The 20,637-nt window shown below is 34.5% G+C and overlaps 1 pseudogene; it reads right to left on the bottom strand.

The window, feature by feature from the left end:
• Nucleotides 1-11,642, bottom strand: part of LOC141549913 (E3 ubiquitin-protein ligase TRAF7 pseudogene) — a 135,999-nt pseudogene extending 124,357 nt beyond the window's left edge.
• Nucleotides 11,643-20,637: the final 8,995 nt, after the last annotated feature.

Below are 20,637 nucleotides of genomic sequence, written 5' to 3' on the forward strand. Positions count from 1 at the left end.
CAAAAGTAAATTAGAAAGCTTTGCTAGGGATTACAAAGAACCAAGTTTAAAAAAAACTAAAGCATGTGGAGTCACAGGGATGTTTACATTGCTGATGCTCACAGAACATAAGACCTTCTGAAGACAGAGGAAGAGTCCTTTAATTTTTTTTAATATCTCAAGAGCATTTGTATATATTTAGGCTATTCATTTATTGGATTTCATTCTCTCTACATGGTAATTCTACCTTCTTTTCTGATTCTGCATAAACTTTGTTGGAAATGTTTGTGCCATTTCTTTGTACACAAATTATTTCTACTTATCCACATCTCATATCTTCTATATCTTTCCATTGTTTCTTTATGATTTTTACAATTCTGAATTTATGTTCTTAAATGATAGGCACTTAATAAATGTTTGTTAATTGGCCAGCTGGTAAATCAATAGCAGGCAAGCTGATATTTCATGATAATTTTTAAATAGGTCATTACATCAAGAAGCAGCTTACATCACTGAAAACCTTCAGTAATCTCCAATCCTAACTCTTCCTTCTACTCAAAGACCATTGTCTGATGTGCTTGCCCAAGACATATAGGTATATGTATATGCACATATACACATATATATACTTATACCTATATACATTCATATATTTCTAACTCATGGATTGCTACAATCAAAAAATTTCATTTTGGTGGCCAAATGTCTTTTGATGAATTTCTCTGTTACTTAAATTTGGCTGGTCCTTAGCAGCTAGAATCTAAAACCAGACCTGTATTTGAATCATTGCTCCACTATTTTCTCCTTCAGAATTTCAGTGGCACCTCCACATCAAAAGGAAACATTAAAGTAGGATTCTATGGAGCATATATGTTTCTGTGGGAAAGAATTATAAAAAGACATATTAGAGAAAATCAAATATGATTCCTCTTTAATAAGTATTTAAGTATTTATAAGTATTTATGCTGGATTCTTACTTTTAGTTTCAGTGGTGCCGTATCTGTTCCAAAGTTACTAAATCTGAAATATTGTCATTGTTTGTGCCATTTAAATCATATGCAGTCATCCTAATATTTGGTTAGGGTTTTTAAATACAAATACAGTTGCAGGACAGCTGACATTTTAACATATCTGACACAGTCATTAAGGCCACCTGACATCTAATAGTCTTTGCTGCCAAAGATGTTCAATAAATTATGTTGAGATGTCACACTAGTAATAAAGTTATTAGAGTGATAAGTGTGTCACCTGTGCTCACTGTCTTTGCTTATAATTACGGGAAGACTATGTCTATACGAGGGCAAGACTCCATTATCTTATTGGCTGAAATTTTTATTTTTTTGTCATTTTAACAACAAAAATCTACACAATCAACTGGATTATCTGTGCTGTCAATCTGATTTCACTGTTTAAATGACAGAAAACATTATATTGACCATTCAAATTTGTTGTTTTGGCCATCCTGGACAAAAGGTATTCCAAGAAAGGACAGTACAGTTTAGTGAAGAAACTATGGCATCAGACCTGGGCCACAACATTGTTATTTGCTAATTGTGTAGCTTAATCTCTCTAAGACTTTGTTTTCTCTTCTGCAAAATAGGAATAATGTATGTACTACCTCCCCAGACACTTGTCAGGATCAAATAGAAGAAGAGGCATTTTATAACTGAAGTTGTTTTTATTAGCATGACCATCAGGTGGAGCTTTTGAGAAAAGCATTTGTAAATATCACTCACTTCCTAAGCTAAGGGACCTGTCCAAAGGGTTGGAAGACCAATGAGAAAGGACAAAAATCCCTCCTTTCTGGTAGGCATGCTTTCTCTGTCAGGAACTGGCTATTTATCCTTTCCTCTTTGCAGGAAACAAACAAAATATACATTTCACTTAAGCTCTCACATGGCTTCCAGCTCTCTAGGACAGGATTCTTTCTTAAGGATTATTCTCTTTCCCTAATGAATAATATTCTTGGCTCCCAAACTGTCATCAAGCTTTCACTGGAAACAGCTCTACAGGGGCCTGCACAACCCTCTACTCTTTTCCTCAGTCTGGGAAAAAGAGGAATTGTACCCTGTCCCCTTTATGGGACGTGTAGCTTATTGCCACTCTCAACACCACTTTCAGGGATTGTGACACATGGTGGTGAAGAATCGTGGTTTAATAGCACAAGAAGGAAAACATAAAAGCTATAGAAGTACAGTTTCTAAATTGTGGAGGCTTAAGCCATTCACCAGGAAAAGATAAAATAACTTCCTCTCCTTTCTTCCAAAGGCTGATAGAAGATCAGTCAATAAGCACTGATTAAGCACCCACTATGTCCTTAATATATCACTGCAGTGAGTGCTTGAGATACAAAGCTTAAAAACAATCCCTGTTCTTAAGGAGCTCACAATTTAAGGGGGAAATAAAATGGGGTAAATTGGAGATAATCAATAGAAAGAAGGAACTAACATTAAGTAAAAAAAAAAAAGGAGATGAGGAAAGGTTTTTCATAGAAAGTAAGATTTTTAGCTAGGACTTGAATAAAGCAAGAGAAAACAGGAAGAGGTGGAGCATCCCAGACATAGGGGAGAGCCAGTAAAAATATTCAGAGGAATATGGAGTTTGAGTATCCTGTGCAAGAAACAGAAAGAAGGCTGTTGTTACTGGATTACAGAGTACTTATATACTTTACACTTATATACTATATACTTCCTACTTTGGAAAAGCAGGAAGGGGCCAAGGGAAGATAACAGAAAGAAATTTCTCTACTCTGAGTTAAAAGGAGAAGAACGTGTAGAAGGCTCAACTATGATGCCTGAGTGGCTCCAGTAATCTCTGGTTAAAATGGACAACTCCATGCACTGATCGCTGTGATACTTCAGCAGCCAACAGCCTTAGTTCATTATGTCATCTGCTACAAAGTGAGGAGTCTCATATTTGCCCCCCTCGTTCCTACTGTCGCTTTGAACATTGTTGGTCTTCCTGTCCCCAGACAGTTCTTCTCTAAAGTTGTTACTAGAAGAGAATGGGGGAAAATTAATCAGATTCTCCCAAGGCAAGCAAGCCTCTTTCAGAGAAAACATCTAAGTTCTATCTATTTTTCACACTAATAATACTCATTGACATCAGGGAGGTACTATAATAATAAAGAAAAATCAGGAAAATAATTAGTAAGCATTTAGGAGTACAGAGAGATTACTAGGGCTGCATCGCAAAGAGATCATAAAAGAGGGGAAAGGACCCACATTGCAGAAATGTTTGTAGCAGCCCTTTTTGTAGTGGCAAGCAACTGAGTGGTTGCCCATTAGGGGAATGGCTGAATAAGTTGTGGTATATGAATGTTATGGAATGTTATTGTTCTGTAAGAAATGATCAGGAGGAGGATTTTAGAAAGGCCTTGAAGAGACATGAACTGATGCTGAGTTAATTGGGCAAAACCAAGAGACCATTGTACACAGTAACAAAATTATGTGGTGAACAAGTGTAATAGACTTGGCTCTTTTGGGCAAAGATTCAAGGCAATTCCGATAGATTTGAAATGGAAAATGCCATCCGCATATATAGAGAGAACTATGGAGACTAAATGTGGATCAAAACATAGTATTTTCACCTTTTGTTGTAATTGTTGTTTGCTTGTTTTTTTTCTCGTGGTTTTTTCCCCCCTTGATCTGATTTTTCTTGTATAAAATCACAAATATGGAAATATGTTTAAAAGAATTGCACCTATTTAACCTATATCAGTTTGCTTGCTATCTTGGGGTGAGAGGAAAGAAGGGAGGAAGGGAGAAAAAATGGAACACAAAATTTTACAAAAATAAATGTTGAAAACTATACAAAATAAAAAATGGAAAAATAAAATACTATTTTTTAAAAAAGAAACACAGAAAGAAATAGAACTAATCATAGAAGGGCTTCCATACCTATGAAGTCCTGGGCAAATCAAAAAGGAAAAGAGATTTGACATTCATTTCTTTCATATTCACTCATCTACATAACCAAAGTATTACATTATTCATAGAAATTGGAATTTTTTTCACTTCTTTGTTTTGATCTTACTTGGATCATTATACTTTGCATGGCATTTCAGAAATCCCAAACTCTCCGATCTCAATGTCTTATAGGCATTCAACTTGTAAGGAGAGCTAGCATGTTACAGTGAACTCAAAGTTTGTATGATCTGAATTGAAATTCTACCTCTGTCAATGATAGCATAGTTGTTGATAGGTCATTAAACCTTTCAATATTTCAGAGAATTGTATAAAACTATACATTGCAGGATAGTTACTAGAAGAAAGTCTTCTCAATGAACTAATGAAATCAGAGGTCCAGAATTACTCCCCAGAAAAAAAAAAATATATAGCATATTGTAAACTTCATTTTTTTCATTTATGGATCATAATTATGGCAAGCAAAAATACATCTACTTCCAAAAATTGTTGCAAAAACCAAATAAAATAATATTCAAAAAGTACTTTTTCAGACCTTATTGCCACAAATACTACTTTAAAACAAAACAAAAAAAAACAAAACAAAACAAAAAAAAACATGTTTTGAGCACTATCTTAGAAAGGAAGCACCACAATGATTCAAACTTACATATAGTTCTCAGAAATCTCCAAGAAAGAGAATAAGGAGAATGTGAATAAGTCTGTGTAATTACAGCTCATTGACATTTAGTCAACATGTTGCTCTCTAACAACAATAAAAAATTTTTAAAGATTCAACTGCAAAAAGTGATACTAGTCTTAACTATAGATCAGTGAGCTAAATGTTAGCATTTGTAAAAGAGTTACATAATTAATTATTCTTCTGGCAGTAAACACAATTCTTAATCATTAGTGTCATCACACATAGCTTCTTGGATAATATTTCAACCAATTCATCACAACATACTGCATTCACTTTCTGCCACTGATAAGTAATCATTTGGGAAAATAAAAGTGCCAGGAGAACAGACAGCAGACTGGAAAACCGTGGTAAAGATCGGATCTCTTAGCCTCACATTCCCTGTATTCTCTAACACACAATTCACCCTGACACGTTTGCCCTCTGCAGGATAACAGACTCACATTATCAGAATGTCATCGGCTTATCCTGGTCTGAACACAAACCAAAAGGGTTTCAAAGGTAGGATCATTCCTCAGCCAATCATCCTGATGTCTTTTCTTTGCACATTTACAGTGAACACAGAAAGCATACTGCTCTCAAACTTTATTTACCATTCAGCCAGAAATAGTATAGGTGGGTTGGGAAACAGCTCAGTGCACCTACAGTTTTAATCCTCTAAAATTCAGAAATGATATTCCTTGATGATATTTTACCAAACCCTGGGCACTGGTGGCCTAGGTCCATTGTCCTCAGGCACAGCTGAGAGTTCCTAGGGGTAGAGAGGAAATGATATCTGAGCACTATCTAAAAACCTGTTTCATGAGACCAGGTGGCTGGGCCATCCTGGCCTTCACCCAGGCACCTCCTGGGGCTACAGAACCACTTGCACAACTAAATCAGGCAACAATTCTCACCTGATAGTTAAGGAGCTTTGTTATGTAGCAATAGAACAGAACCATAGCTGGTTTTAAGTCCCAACTAAAATTGCACCTTCTACAGGAAGTTTTCATTCCATTGCCTTTCCTCTGTTTCTTATTTATCCTGTAGACAGCTTGTTTTGTATACATCTCCCTTTGTAGGATTATAAATTGTGAACTCCTTCAAAATAGGAACTGTTTTTTGCTTCTTTCTGTATCCCCAGAGTTTACCACAGTATTTGGCACATAGTAGGTGCTTAATAAATGTTTATTGATTAATTGACATGGATTTAAACTTGAAAGAGCACCCTAAAAACTAATGAATCCAACCCTTCATTTTACAGAGGAGAAAAATGTAGGTCTGGAGGGGACTAATTGACCAAATTCACTCAGGGAATAAGTGATGAAGGCAATATTTGAACCCAGGTCCTTTGACTCTTCAGAAAGGAGAAATGGAGGGAGACAGGAGAGAGAGATACAACTATATTTTATGTGGGCAGAAAATGATTATAGGATCACAGATATAGAACTGGAAGATACCAAATCCAAATCCCTCATTTTGCTAATGAGCAACTCTAAGCTCAGGGAAGATAAATAATTAGAGCAAGATCACACAGTTATCATGATTAGAACTCAAGTTTTCCTGACTCCAAGTGCAGGACTTTACCCACTACCTCCTAAAATGAAGTTACAGAGGGGGTCCAAGATAAGAGTATATGTGGGTTTGAGTCTGAATAAGTCTCATTCAAATTTTATCACTGAGTCCATACAAGGAGAAAAGATAGGATGTTTCAAAGTTCAGTGGCACTTGTAGGAATAGCAACTTAAACCCAATTAAAGTTTCCCTGTCAAACAAGTTGGGAAGAATTATAGGTTAACCTTAGGATAGTTGATAAGAGGCTGGGTTGGAAATTGGAGGAAGTTTAAGAGGTACAAATGGAACTTGGGGTAAGCAGCAATCAAAAGCTGGCATATCATGCAGGGTAGTTTGGCGTGATGCCCTTTGGCACATGTTAGGAAATGATCATTCAGTTTAACATTTATTAAATAATCCCTATTTATAAAGGACTGTGTTAGGTATTCTTCATTCAATGCCAAAATTAGTGTCTCTCCTCAAGAAGATTACAGTCTAGAAGATCAATGAGACATAGACACTGATGATAACAGTAATAATAAATAGCTAACATTTATATAATACTTATAATGCTCTTAGTAATCATTATATCATTTAATCCTCACAATAATACTGGGCAGTACTAGCTAATATTATCCCCATTTTACAGATGAGGAAACTGAGGCAAACTAAGGTTAATCTAACTTCATATAGCTAAGGTCACGTAGCTAGGAATTATCTGAGGTCAAGTATCTGATAACCATTAAATACTAGAAAACTACAATGTACATAGAAAATCATGTTTCTCTGACAGATGAGTCTGGGAGTTTAAAGGAAGGGAGTATCACTTCCAGCTAGAAAGATTAGGGAAGGTATCATTCAGATGGCTCTTGGATGAAAGAAAAAGATTTTTAAAAAAAATTAAGTATAGAAAAAAGTTCTCAGTTTCAAGCATGGAGACAGAAACATATCCAGTTCCTGTTTTGGGAGGGCTTGGGATTATTATGAGTCCTACCTTCCTATGGCCCAGAACTTGGTTGCAGAAGCTAATACTGAACTTTGTGTAGTGACAAATAATTGGAAATTAAGTGGATGTCCATCAAATGGGGAAATGGCTGAAAAAGTTATGATGTATGAAGTGAAATATTATTGTTCTATAAAAAATGAGTGGGCTGATTTCAGAAAAGCCTGGAAACACTTACATGAACTGAATGGGGTAAGTGGAAACAGGAGAACATTGAACCCATTAACCACAAAATGATGTGATGATCAATTATGATAGACTTAGCTCTTCTTGGCAATGTAGTGATCTAAGACAATTCCAATATACCTGGCATGGAAAATGTGAATGTGAATCAAAACATAACACTTTCACTTTTTGTTTGTTTGCTTGTTTTTCCTTTCTTGTGGGTTTTTTCAATTTTTGGTCTGATTTTTTTTGTACAACATGACAAATATGGAAATATATTGAGAAGGATTGTACATGTTTAACCTATCTAAGATTGTTTGCTTCTTTGGGGAAGGGGGTGAGAGAGGGAGGGGGAAAAACCTTGGAGCACAAAATCTTACAGAAATGAATGCTGAAAACTACCCTTACATGTATTTGGGAAAATACTATTGAGAAGAAGAAAAAAAGAAGCTAAAGCTGAGAGTCGTTAGAATGCTTTGGTTTTGTTTGTTTTATATGGCTGAGGATTTGGAATGAAAGTTCCAGGGCAGGACATGTGTCTTTAAGTATTTAAAGAGCACTGTATGAAATAAGAATTGGTCTTGTTCTATATTTGCTCAGAGGACAAAATTATGAGTAATTGATAAAAAATAACAGAGGCAGATTCAATCTTGGTTATAAGGCAAATTTTATTAAATAATCAATGAGTTCTCTTCCCCACCTATTTTACTTTCCACCTTCTTTCCCACTCCCTCCATCCCTGTCCCAAGAACTGAATATAAAAGTCGGAAAACTGTTTGTTGGGTTTTTTTTGTAGAAAAGATTCCTTTACAGGATCAGATTGAATTAGATAAATCTAAGAATCCTTCCAATTCTAAGATTCTGTGGTTCCTGATTCTGTTTTTCCCAATTAGCACCCCACCAGATCCATTACTTATGGTAACCTTAAGGCCAAATTTCTTTGCAAACATGCTACTTCTAGTCAATCAATTGGCATTCTGTTCATCTATTTAATAGATATCTTTAGGTATTACTATTTGAATTACCATTTGACTTTCCTGAAAACTTTGCCCTTCAACCAGGAATTCTGAAGTTACAAGAAATTTTTTAAAATATATTTTTGATTACTGTTTCAATATAGTTGTTTCCTTTGTAATTTTATAAATTTTATTTTAGACATTTAAAAACATTATTCTAAGAAGGGATCCATAGGATTAACTAAACTGCCAAAAGGGCCCAAGATTATATGATGAATTTGACTCTTTTCAACAATGAGGTGGTTCAGGCCTATTTCAATAGACTTGTAATGGAGAGAACCATCTGTATCCAGAGAGAGGACTATGTGGACTAAATGTGGATTACACTATAATATTTCACCTTTTTTGTTGTTGTTTGTTTGCTTTTTTTCCCTTTTTGATCTGATTTCTTGTGTCTGTGCAACATGATAAATGTGGAAATATGTTTAGAAAAATTGCATTTAACATATATTTTTACCTATATTGGATTATTTGCTGCTTAGAGAAGAGGGATGAAGGGAAGGGAAAGAGAAAAATTTGTAACACAAAGTTCTGAAAAGGTGATTGTTGAAAACTATTTTTGCATGTATTTGGAAAAATAAAATACTATTTAAAAAAAAAGAATACCTGCCTTAGACAATTAGTTTATTTTCTATATTGACTTTTATATAATTACCTGAATCTTACAGGTCTCAGTCCCTGTCTCATCCTAACATTCTGTAAATGATACTTTCTTTTTTTTGTTGAATCCTTCACTTATCACTGATAGTTATTCATGTTATTACCGTATGCATAAAGCATTAAAATATTGCAAGATCTTAAGATGGAATTCTAGGAAAAAACTACTTCCTTAGGATCAGAGGACTATATTAAGCTAGCAGCTGGGCTAAGGAAATGTTATTTGGATCCAATGGTGTTCTATTAGTCTTTTCAGCTCTACTAATAGGTTGGGAGTACAAACTATCCCAGAATAGGACTAGGAAGCCAGAACTGGTAAAATATGCAATAAGGTGTATTAATTTTGAAGTCTAAAAAAGAAAGAACTTAAAATTGTTGGAGAACCAGGTGCAAAAAATTAGCACCAAGCTTTTAAAAAGGTTTTAAAAGCACTAAGTATTATTTCCATCTTTAGGAGTTCTTAATCTGAGATTCATAAAAATGTTTTTAATATTTTAATAACTTTACTTCAATATAATTGGTTTCTTTTGTAATCCTATAAATTTTATTTTATGCAAGAAAGAATTTAGGCTTCACCAGACTATGAAAGGGGATCACAACATTAAAATAGTGACAAGCCCCTACTCTGGATGAATATCAGTGTTAGTTTCCTTGTATTTATCATATTTATACCTATACTATATAGACTTTTATATGTGCTAGTTTTATCCTCCACTAGAATGTAAGTTCCTTGAGAGAAGGAATTGTTTCATTCTTTGTCTTTTTTGTCCTTATAGTCCTAGGATAGTGCTTGGAACATAGTAGCTACTAAATAAATACTTATTAATTGGATCATTAATGTATAGATCCAATAAAAATATTTTTAAAAATAAGCTTTCAACTATTAGTATGAATGATCCCACCTAATAAGTAGCAAATCAAACTTACTACTGGGTAGTCAATATTTGCTCCTTTAGACCTCAAAGTTGTAGATATTCTAACCTAGACAAAGTAATTCATTAGTGTTATGAAATCATTCAGCTGAAAAGAAAGGGAGTTAGGAAAAGAGATCTTACAGTTTCAATACTTAAGTATTCAATGTTTTTAGAGAATTTATTTTCTAATTCAAAAATGGAGTGGAGGAAAGATGGAACCAGGCCATGAGGGAGAATACACAGACTTTTCTGCCTATATACTCTCTAAATAAATTGTTAATTATCCATTAGGAAATCGTTCAAGATCAAAATATAGAGAAAAATGTGTTAATAATAATTCAGTTTGTTTTTCTTACAATTTTCCAATAAAGCTAAAAACATCACTAAAGATGCTCAATCTTATTAGTAAAACATACAGTCTTTATAAGGCCTCAGGTGCAATTATATTCTATAGCAGACCACAATTAACTATGGTCTTTATAATTCATTAAGAAAGGTGTAAAGTGAATATAAGATCCCATTTTCATTCTTGTTTATTTACTATTTTTTTAAAATTGATTACTCAAACCACCTCACTAAGGCTCTTCTCCAATAAAGTATCTCTTATGTGTGTGTCAAGATTATACAATGATTCTTGAAAGATATAATAACAAAAATAACTTTGTTCAATAATTCTCTGATTATCATTAAGATCAATTTCAAAGCGTTATAATAAGCAAGATGTTCCTCTGCAGCCATCTTCTCTAAATCTTCAGTGAATAACAATTGATATAAACTCCTAACTCCCACGGATCTTTTCTAAAGTGATATGCTTCTACTACAAATTATGTCCCAAAAAATCCTTATTAAGATTAAAAATATATTTTAAAGCCATTATCTATGCTACTTTAATTACGATAGTGTCTGTGGGAATGGTAGTTATATCAACATGTAGCACAAGTCTCACAGGACTATGGAACTTCTATAAAATGAGAGAATTAAACTAAACGGCCTCTAAGGGCCCATCCAACGCTAAATCTGTGGTCCTATGATCCCTCACTAATCCCAGGTTCTATGTAGAGTGTTATGCATAATCATAATTAATAATAGCTCACATTTATATGGTGCTTTAAGGATTTTTAAGCACTTTATATTCATTATCTCACCTGATCCTTATACCAGTCCTATGAAGGAGGGGTTATTTTTTTGTCTCCTTTACAAATGCATAAACTTAAAACAAGGAGAAATTGGGTAAATTGCCTAGGATCATAGAGCTAGCATATGAAATAGGTTTTCCTGATTTCAGATTCAGTCCTACATTCAGTCACATTGACTCTATGATTATATAAATATGGCTATAACACATCAAGAATGTTCTCTACCAATAAATTAGGACTTATAGAATCAACTAGTAAACCATTTAACTAGTTCAAAATAATAAAATAAGTAAAAGATCAAGAAATAAAATCTTTTTCAGCCTCTTAAACAAAAAATGATAACAGTATCTCACAGATTTCCCTGCCAATGGGGAAAAAGCGCTTCCTGAATAATTCATCCTTTGAAGTAATTGCATCATAACTGGAAAGCCCTTTCTCATTTCTGCCTCCTGAGAATTTATTGTGCCTAAGTGTTTCTTATCTCTACCTCTTGTAGGTCACTTGATATGATCCTGAGGATCAGCTTGCAACTAAAGATGCAATCTATCATCTCCATCATGTGCTGAAGCCCTTCTTTTTTCTTGATAACTTCTGACTCGTGGGCTACAATTTCAGGAGCATCTCCTAGAGTCATCATCTGCTTCTAGGACCTCTTCCTCTGAGATGGAATAACTAGTATTATGATTCTTTTGAGACTGGAAAGGATAGGGAGGCATTCCCTTGAGAGTTGGGGGGAGAGTGACTGATCAAAAGAGGGTTTTTTTTTTTTTTTAGCATTTTGTTAGCAGAAACACAAAAGGGTCAGTCAGACACTATCGGGATCTTTTATTTTTCCTTCTTCTTCCAAAGGTTATTCATCCAATGTCTTGCTTCTAGTTGATTTAGGATTAGTGGATTCCTTTTAGCTTCCTTTATGGCCTTGGCAGCTAGCACTAAGACCATATAAGTTACCTTGAAACTTCCATGGGCATCTAAGAGACACTAGAAAACACCAGAGAGAAAGAAAAAGCACTAGCCACAGCTGGAAACAAGAAAATAATAGTTCATTAATGTGAGACTAGGTAGAAGTTAGAGATGTTAATAGTAGATTGCATTGTTTAGCATATTGGGCATCAGTTTACTCATCTTAAAAATTAAGGGAATGGCCACTAAGTTTCTAGCTCTAGAGCTTTTTCAATAATCCTGTATCTGATGAATTTGTTTTCTTTATAGACCTTGTGATCAAAATGCTCTCTTGCTCACAAGTTCTCAAAAACTTAATGTGAAACAAGTGACCACCAGAACTCTATACTACAGAGTGTAATTTGTGGGTGTGTGTGTGTGTGTGTGTGTGTGTGTGTGTGTGTGTGTGTGTGTGTTTTGGGAGGGAAGAGAAGAAAATAACCTGAACTATCTTATAACAACGGTCTTTTTATTCTAATTCACTTTTGTTTTGATACTTCAAAGACCAGTGTTATAAATGTTCTCACCAACAAAATAAACCTTCTGTGCCTTTAGAAGACTAAGCTGTGCTCCTGGAGAAAAGTCATGATCCTGTGGCCAGCTTTTGGGTAATAAGCTTTTCCAACAAACCTAGTCAGACTGTTTCCTAAATGATAAATATACTAATTGTCCCTAGGCTGGTACTCAGAGTGTTTCTAGCTTAACAGAACCTGCCATAAATCTATGAAAATTATCCTTTTGCTAAAATAAATACAACTGAGTGGGGTGGGGAGAGGGAAAGGGAAAGGGAATTATACAACATGAGGTGTTTACACAATTTACAATTAACTTTATCCAGGGGTGGAAGGAGCCCAGACATAAATTTGTGAGTAACAAGATAATGTCTGCATGCTGCTGAATATTCATCCCTCTGTTCAGGAAACTTGCTTGAGTGGCCAGCTCAACCACTGCAACCAGATGATGCTTGGAAGCAAAGGGAGTTACTTAAGAATCTAACTACTGACCTGCTGCTAGAAATGATTCCATACAGTTGTCCTCACTGATTGCAATCACATTCTATTGTAGGAATTCTTATTCCTCCTACAGTAACCTTTTATTTATTCCTCTTAACCATTTACAATGATTTCCCCCCCACCTCATTTTTCCATTTTTAAAAAAATGTTTTAGCTCCCTGGTTCCCAATCTTCAGGTCAAGATCCAAATTCAAATTGCTGAACATCTACAAAAATGGCCTTGAGGAACCTCAAAAAAAAAAAAAAAAGAAAGAAAGAAAGAAAGAAAAGAAAAGAAAAGAAAAGAAAAAAAAAGAAAAAAAAAGTGTTCCTCAATCATTGAATCAAACATAGAGAAGACTTTTTTTGGTGGTGATGGCTACAGGAAGTTGAGGTCAACTTCTCCCTATACATGGGTATCTCCTACCACTGGTACAAATAGTCCCTGGAAAGTATATCTGTCAGACACAAGCCAATCACCATTTTCTCTTTCTGTCTGGTTCAGGAAAGGGGAAAGAATTGGTATCAAGCTACCCAAAAGAGGCAAAGATGACACAATCCAAGTTTAAAGGGCTATTTTTGCATTATATGAATTATTTACTATTATATAGTTATTTGATTGTGGTCTTTTTAAAAATAAATTTTAACTTTTTTGGTTGGAATACAGACCCAAATGCAAATCCCCACTTTTGATACTAGATCACTAACCTCTCTGACTCAGTTTCCTTATATGTAAAATGAGGGATTTGCTATAAATCTGTGATATCATAATCTACCAAACTGGCAAGTTTTCTTTCTTTAAAGTTACTGATTTACAATTGACAGTTATATAAGCTTTTGAACACTTAAATTATAAAACCAATGATTTTCTATTATTTAAATATTTTTATCCATCTTTAAGTTCATGTAAAATTCTGTATCCCTAAACTGGAAATTAGTATGGCAGAAATTAGATATGGATCCACACTTAACACCACATACCAAGATAAGATCAAAATGGGTCCATGATTTAGGCATAAAGAGGGAGATAATAAATAGATTAGAGGAACAGAGGATAATCTACCTCTCAGACTTGTGGAGGAGGAAGGAATTTATGACCAGAGGAGAACTAGAGATCATTATTGATCACAAAATAGAAGATTTTGATTACATCAAACTAAAAAGTTTCTGTACAAACAATACTAATGCAAACAAGATTAGAAGGGAAGTAACAAATTGGGAAAATATTTTTAGAGTTAAAGGTTCTGACAAAGGTCTCATTTCCAAAATATATAGAGAACTGACCCTAATTTATAAGAAATCAAACCATTCTCCAATTGATAAATGGTCAAAGGATATGAACAGACAATTCTCAGATGATGAAATTGAAACTATATCCACTCATATGAAAGAGTGTTCCAAATCACTACTGATCAGAGAAATGCAAATTAAGACAACTCTGAGATACCACTACACACCTGTCAGATTGGCTAAGATGACAGGAACAAATAATGATGAATGTTGGAGGGGATGTGGGAAAACTGGGACACTAATACATTGTTGGTGGAGTTGTGAAAGAATCCAGCCATTCTGGAGAGCAAGTTGGAACTATGCCCAAAAAGTTATCAAACTGTGCATACCCTTTGACCCAGCAGTGCTACTACTGGGCTTATATCCCAAGGAAATACTAAAGAGGGGAAAGGGACCTGTATGTGCCAAAATGTTTGTGGCAGCTCTTTTTGTTGTAGCTAGAAACTGGAAGATGAATGGATGTCCATCAGTTGGAGAATGGTTGGGTAAATTATGGTATATGAAGGTTATGGAATATTATTGCTCTGTAAGAAATGAGGAGGAATACAGAGAGGCTTGGAGAGACTTACATCAACTGATACTGAGTGAAATGAATAGAACCAGAAGATCTCTGTACACTTCAGTGTTGTATGAAGATGTATTCTGATGGAAGTGGATATCTTCAACATAAAGACGTTCCAACTCACTTCCAGTTGATCAATGATGGACAGACATAACTACACCCAGAGAAGGAACACTGGGAAGTGAATGTAAATTGTTAGCACTACTGTCTATCTACCCAGGTTACTTATACCTTCGGAATCTAATACTTAATGTGCAACAAGAAAATGGTATTTACACACATATATTGTATCTGGGTTATATTGTAACACATGTAAAATGTATGGGATTGCCTGTCATCGGGGGGAGGGAGTGTAGGAAGGGGGGGATAATTTGGAAAAATGAATACAAGGGATAATATTATAAAAAAATTACTCATGCATATATACTGTGGAAAAAATTCTAAATAAAAAAAAATTCTGTATCCCTGAATTAAATAAGCATATATTAAAATCTTGTTTTTTTAAAATGTAGACAATTACTTTTTGTCCTAAGTGAACAACATTTTAGAATTGAGGGCACTTGCTGAACTTCAAAGATGTATAACAAATTATAAATTTGATGTGAATTATGTTGTGCTTCCTTATTAGTATAAGAAAATTAAAATTACCATTTGTATCATTCTTTCAATATGCATTGTAAATTCCATTAAATTAACTTTTACAAAAAATAATTAAAATTTTAAAATAAATTTACTGATTTAATTTTACAGGTAACCATTATGCTTTAGGCTAGCCTGAATTTTCCAACTGTGATTCAAGGAAGATACTCTTATGTAGATGCTTTAGTTAAGAAATTTCTTGACAACCCTAAATCATACTATCCTACTCCTTCAATCAGGGCTTCCAGATAGTGTTATCAAACTCAAGTAGATACTGGAGGCCACTAATTCCTATCTAAGGATTCCATTGGGTGAATATTGGCTTAGTCTTTAAATGTATTATGGGTTTTTTGAATTTTTATTCATTTTGTTAACTATTTCTCAATTACATTTTAATCTGATTCTAGCAGCATTCAGTAATGTTGTGGGCCACAAATGGGCCATGTGTTTGACATCTCTGCCCTAAATTAGGGCTTCTTAAAGTTTGTTCCACTCACAAGCCCTTTTTGCCAGAGAAACTTTTACTTAACCTTTAATATGTAAAAATAGGTATACAACATTTGGTGATAATAAATCAAAATTCCATGACCCCAACATTCAGTTACCAGTTTTGTAAGCTTTGTCCATTACAAAGTAATAGGGTTCCTCTTTTATTACTTCCTTTATTATTGTAGCAATCACAAATCCTAATCCATTCATTCTACCTTTGACATTAAGATATTTACTCTGACTCTGGTGTACATTGGACTAGTTTCACTCTAGGTAAAGCTAGGCTATCATAAAAACTGCCTAGATGAAGAAAAGAAAGAAAAGAGTTATCAAACATTTTTTTCATTAACAAAGGAAAATAGGAGACAAACCAAACAGCTTTTGAAAGTAGAATTGATTTATTATTCTGAACTTATTAAAAATGGCTTTTTCTGAAATTAACACCAAAAAAGAATTTCCATATATAAAATAGAAAAAAAGTCTACATATGATACTGAATCTCTATTCCGTACCACTTATTTTAAAATATATACATATAAAATAAACTCAATTTATTACTTTCAAAAATGTCCTTATCTATACTTTCTTTTGAACTTCACTTTACTCATTTCAATGATTATCACTTTTTATTTTCTTATTATTTTTTTCTCAACAAAATCTTGCCTTTTCTCCCTACTTCCTACCCCCATCTACTGCATTAGATATATTAAAGGTTATCTCAGAGGTGGATAGAGGGGACTGAGAAATGCCTCTTAGAAGATGTTAAGATAGAAGCTGAATATTGAAAGAAGCCAGAGAATTTAGGAGGTAGACATTGAAGAGACAGACATTGCATAATAAGGTGTGAGGAATAATAAGGAAGCCTGTGTAGCGGGATTGCAAAGCTTTTGGAGGGGAGTAGAATTTAAGAATCCTGGATAAGTAGAAAAGGCGAGTTTTAAAGACCAAACAGAGCATTTTATATTTAATCCTTCAGGTGATGGGAGCTACCTGCACTTACTGAATAGTGGAGATTGACACGGTCAGACCTCTGCTTTACAAAAATCGCTTTGGCAGCTGAGTAGAAGATTGATTAGAGTAGAAATAGACTGAAGACAGCATGACAAATTGCTAAAGTATTTCAATAGTTCATGAAGGAAGTGATAAGGACTTATAGGAGGGTGGTGGCTGTTGAGTGGAGAGAAAGTTAAAAATAAGAGGGGTGTTGTGAAGGTAAAAAAGATCTGGCAGTGGGTTATATATGAGGGGGGGTGGAACCAAGGATGGAGGTCTAGACAATGGTGGAACCCAAAACAGTAATAGGAAAGAAGGGGTTAGCTGGGGTGAGAGATTTAATTGATGAGTTTTAATTTGGACATGTTGAGCTTGATATGCACATAAAACATACAAACTGTGATGATGTTCAAAAAGTAGTTGGGGAGAGAGGATTCTGGGAAGATGGTAGAATACGTCAGTAAATTTCAAGCTTTCCAGATTTCCCCACAAACAACACATTTTCACTCCAAGGCCAACAAAAACTGGTGAACGTGGGGCAGAACAGGGGTGTAGTGACTTTTTTTTTGCATTAGGTAAAGGAGGAGATTCTTTGCCTCAATTGCTACCTAGCCTTAATCACTGAATGAGTGTGGCTTTAGTCAAAGTAAGACATTTTTTTAGCTTAAAGATTTTAGTTAAAAAAAAAAAAAGGCCAAGGTTTCCCACCACATCCAGGGTCATCTCTGGTCATCCTGATCTCTATCTGGCCACTGGATCCAGATGGCTCTGGAGGGGAAGGTGAGGCAGGTGACCTTCCACAGGCCTCCCTCACTTCAATCCAATTCACTTGCATGTCATGGCCTCATTTCCCTGATGTCATGGTCCTCTTCCAGAAAGAAGGACATACAAAGCTGGCCTACAAACTAGAACAGGTCAGTTAGAAAACTCCTTCCCCCTCCTTCTTCCCTTCCTTCCTTTTGTCCACATATGGTATCATACCCTTGTTTATAGAAAATAAGAAAACTACACAAACACTACAACAAGGATCAGGAGTAGAATTTATTAGGAAAAAAAAAAGTAGAACTAGTAATCACTGATCTTAGACAAAATCAAACTTAAAGTTTCTATTGAGAGAAATCTACATTATATGTCAGCCATATTAATATTATTTTAGATGTATGCTTACATATGGATAAATTAATATTATATGTATATATAGGTGTATGTATATATGTGAATGTGTGAGTGGTATGAATATGCATATATGTGTATATATGTTTACATATGGGTAAATGCATATTATATATGCATATAGGTACATGTAGATAGATAGATAGATAGATAGATAGATTGTGAGTGATATGAATATGCATGAGTATGTAAAGATAAATAGATAGATCTATATATATATATATATCCTATTTGGGGAAGATGGAGGAGAGGAAAGGGGAAAAAAAGAACAAAGCAAAAAATTCTTCTATTATTATATATGCTTTTTCAAAATGAAAATTTATTGGTATATAATTTGAATCCTCCCTGATATTATACTGGGAACAGGATAATGTTTTGTTTCAGTTTTTATATTTTCCTTTCCTGTCTTACTTTTTCTATTTCATTTTTCTTACTTTGTATTTAGTTCAATTAAAAAAGGAATTTTTGTTAATTAAAAAATTTTAAAAGGTAGTTGGTAATATGGGACCATAGCTTAAAAGAATAACTAGGCCCAGATATGTAAATCTGGGAATCATCTTAATAGAGATGACAATTGAATCCAAAAGAACTGATAAGATCACCAAGGGAAAACTGTCGTGAGGAATAGCTAAGGTTAATGATCATGACCTAGATAGAGATTTAGCCAAAAAGACTGAGTAGTGATTCTTTTTTCTTCAGCTTTAGAGAGTTTATTTTAGATGAAAAGTTTGAATTAATTCATAATACTCTCCTTAAGAAAATTCCTGACATTTAAGCAGAGGTTATGCTCTCTGCTTAATTTCACATTTATATTCAATCTCTAGTAAACCCTTGGCTTCTTTGTGGTTGAAGCAAAATTCTATTTACTGGAAACATTTGGGTAATGAAGTAATAGATTATATTAAGGTCTATGGATAGTCACAAAAGCTGGAGGTATAAGTGAACCAAAGGAGATACAAACCACTACAAGTATAGATTCAGATGTTGTTGGAAAGTGTGTTGGAAAAAGAGCTGCCTTCTTCATGGGACTTTCCTCCACACCTATTCTTCTGCTTTAAGATGCCAATACATCTGATAATATGCTTTGATGTTTCCCTTTTCTGTCACCTTCCATCCTATCTTTGCTCCCTAAGGGTATGATGGAAAATCATGCTTAGTCCAACTTCTAGAATAGATGGGTCCTAACTAGTTAGAGAATTTAAAACAACCATTGAGAGCACCCCAAGCTTCCTCAGCTTATCCCAAAATAATTCTCAAGTAGTGTCACTATAGTTTGAAGGATTTTTCCACACTGAATCTAAGATTTATGTGATTAACTGATTGATTCATTATCATATTTATTACTTAAAATAAGATGAGCATGAGTTAATCAATCACCAATCTTCACCATATCTTTGGCTTTATTTCTTTTAGAAATTTGTGTAGTCTTTGTAATTCTTTTTCCCTTTGATTTTCTTCTTAAAATTGTCACAGTCCTAGTTTTTTAAAGAACTTCTAGATCAATTATAACTGTAGGAATTTGCATCTTCTTTGGTTCATTCATTTCTCCAGCCTCAGTTCTTGGGCTTTGGGGGGGTGGTTAGTATTTCCCCTAAATCAGCTAGATTCACATGCTGATCTCTTCCTCTTGGGGTTTGCCTCCATCCCTCCCCTCTATCCTTGAGGTTCAGAGAACTACATCTTCAGAAGAGTGAGAGGGATTTTAGCCCTGCACCTGCACTGATCTGGTTGTTACTTCCAAGGCCCAACCTGTGGGTTTCATAACATTCTAAATACTTTTGGGGTGAGTAGGAAACTCAACTTTTGCTGTCTCAGGAAACAAAGTCTGGCAGGCAAATATTTCTCTGCTGGTCTGATCATGCAAGATTTGGGGCTTGTTTATCTGCCCTACAATAGAGGCAGATCTATCCTATGTATAATAGGATTTTCTAGTAGCCTCCATTTCCTATTTCCTGAAGGCTTGTGGTTGACTTTTTGTTGGTTCTGGTATGGAATAAGTCACTTATTCTAATTCTTTGTGGATTTATTGATCATTATTCTGTCTGGTGTTATTTTTAGGCTTTGCTGGGGTTGCTATATAGGATTTGGGCTGTCTGCTTCTTTTCAAGCAGCATTCGTGATAAGAAGTTCTTATAATATACATATTTTTAAAGCAAGCAAAACACAGTAAAAATTTATAGTTTCATGTCCTTTTCCTGTTCTCCTTTTGGGGGGGGGGGGCATTCCAATTCAGAATAGAAAAAAACTGTGGTAAGTTCTAATCATTTTAACTTTATTGTTTACTGTTTATGCTGATGTCACAAGAGAAAGCAATCACATGGCAAAATTTCCAAATCCTAAAACATGTTTGTAAGATTGGAATGAAGAAATATAATCTTTGGACCTATAATTGAACCAATCTGAACTGAGAGTTAAAGGAAATAAAAGAGTGGTCAACAAGTCAGTAAATATTTAAGTATCTATGATGTACAAGTCACATGCTATGTACCAGTCACATACCTGCATTTGGTCAAACTGCTCTCAGTTTGAAGGGAGAACATAGATTTAAA

Source organism: Sminthopsis crassicaudata, chromosome 1 (genome assembly GCF_048593235.1).
Source record: "Sminthopsis crassicaudata isolate SCR6 chromosome 1, ASM4859323v1, whole genome shotgun sequence".
Classification (NCBI taxonomy): domain Eukaryota; kingdom Metazoa; phylum Chordata; class Mammalia; order Dasyuromorphia; family Dasyuridae; genus Sminthopsis; species Sminthopsis crassicaudata.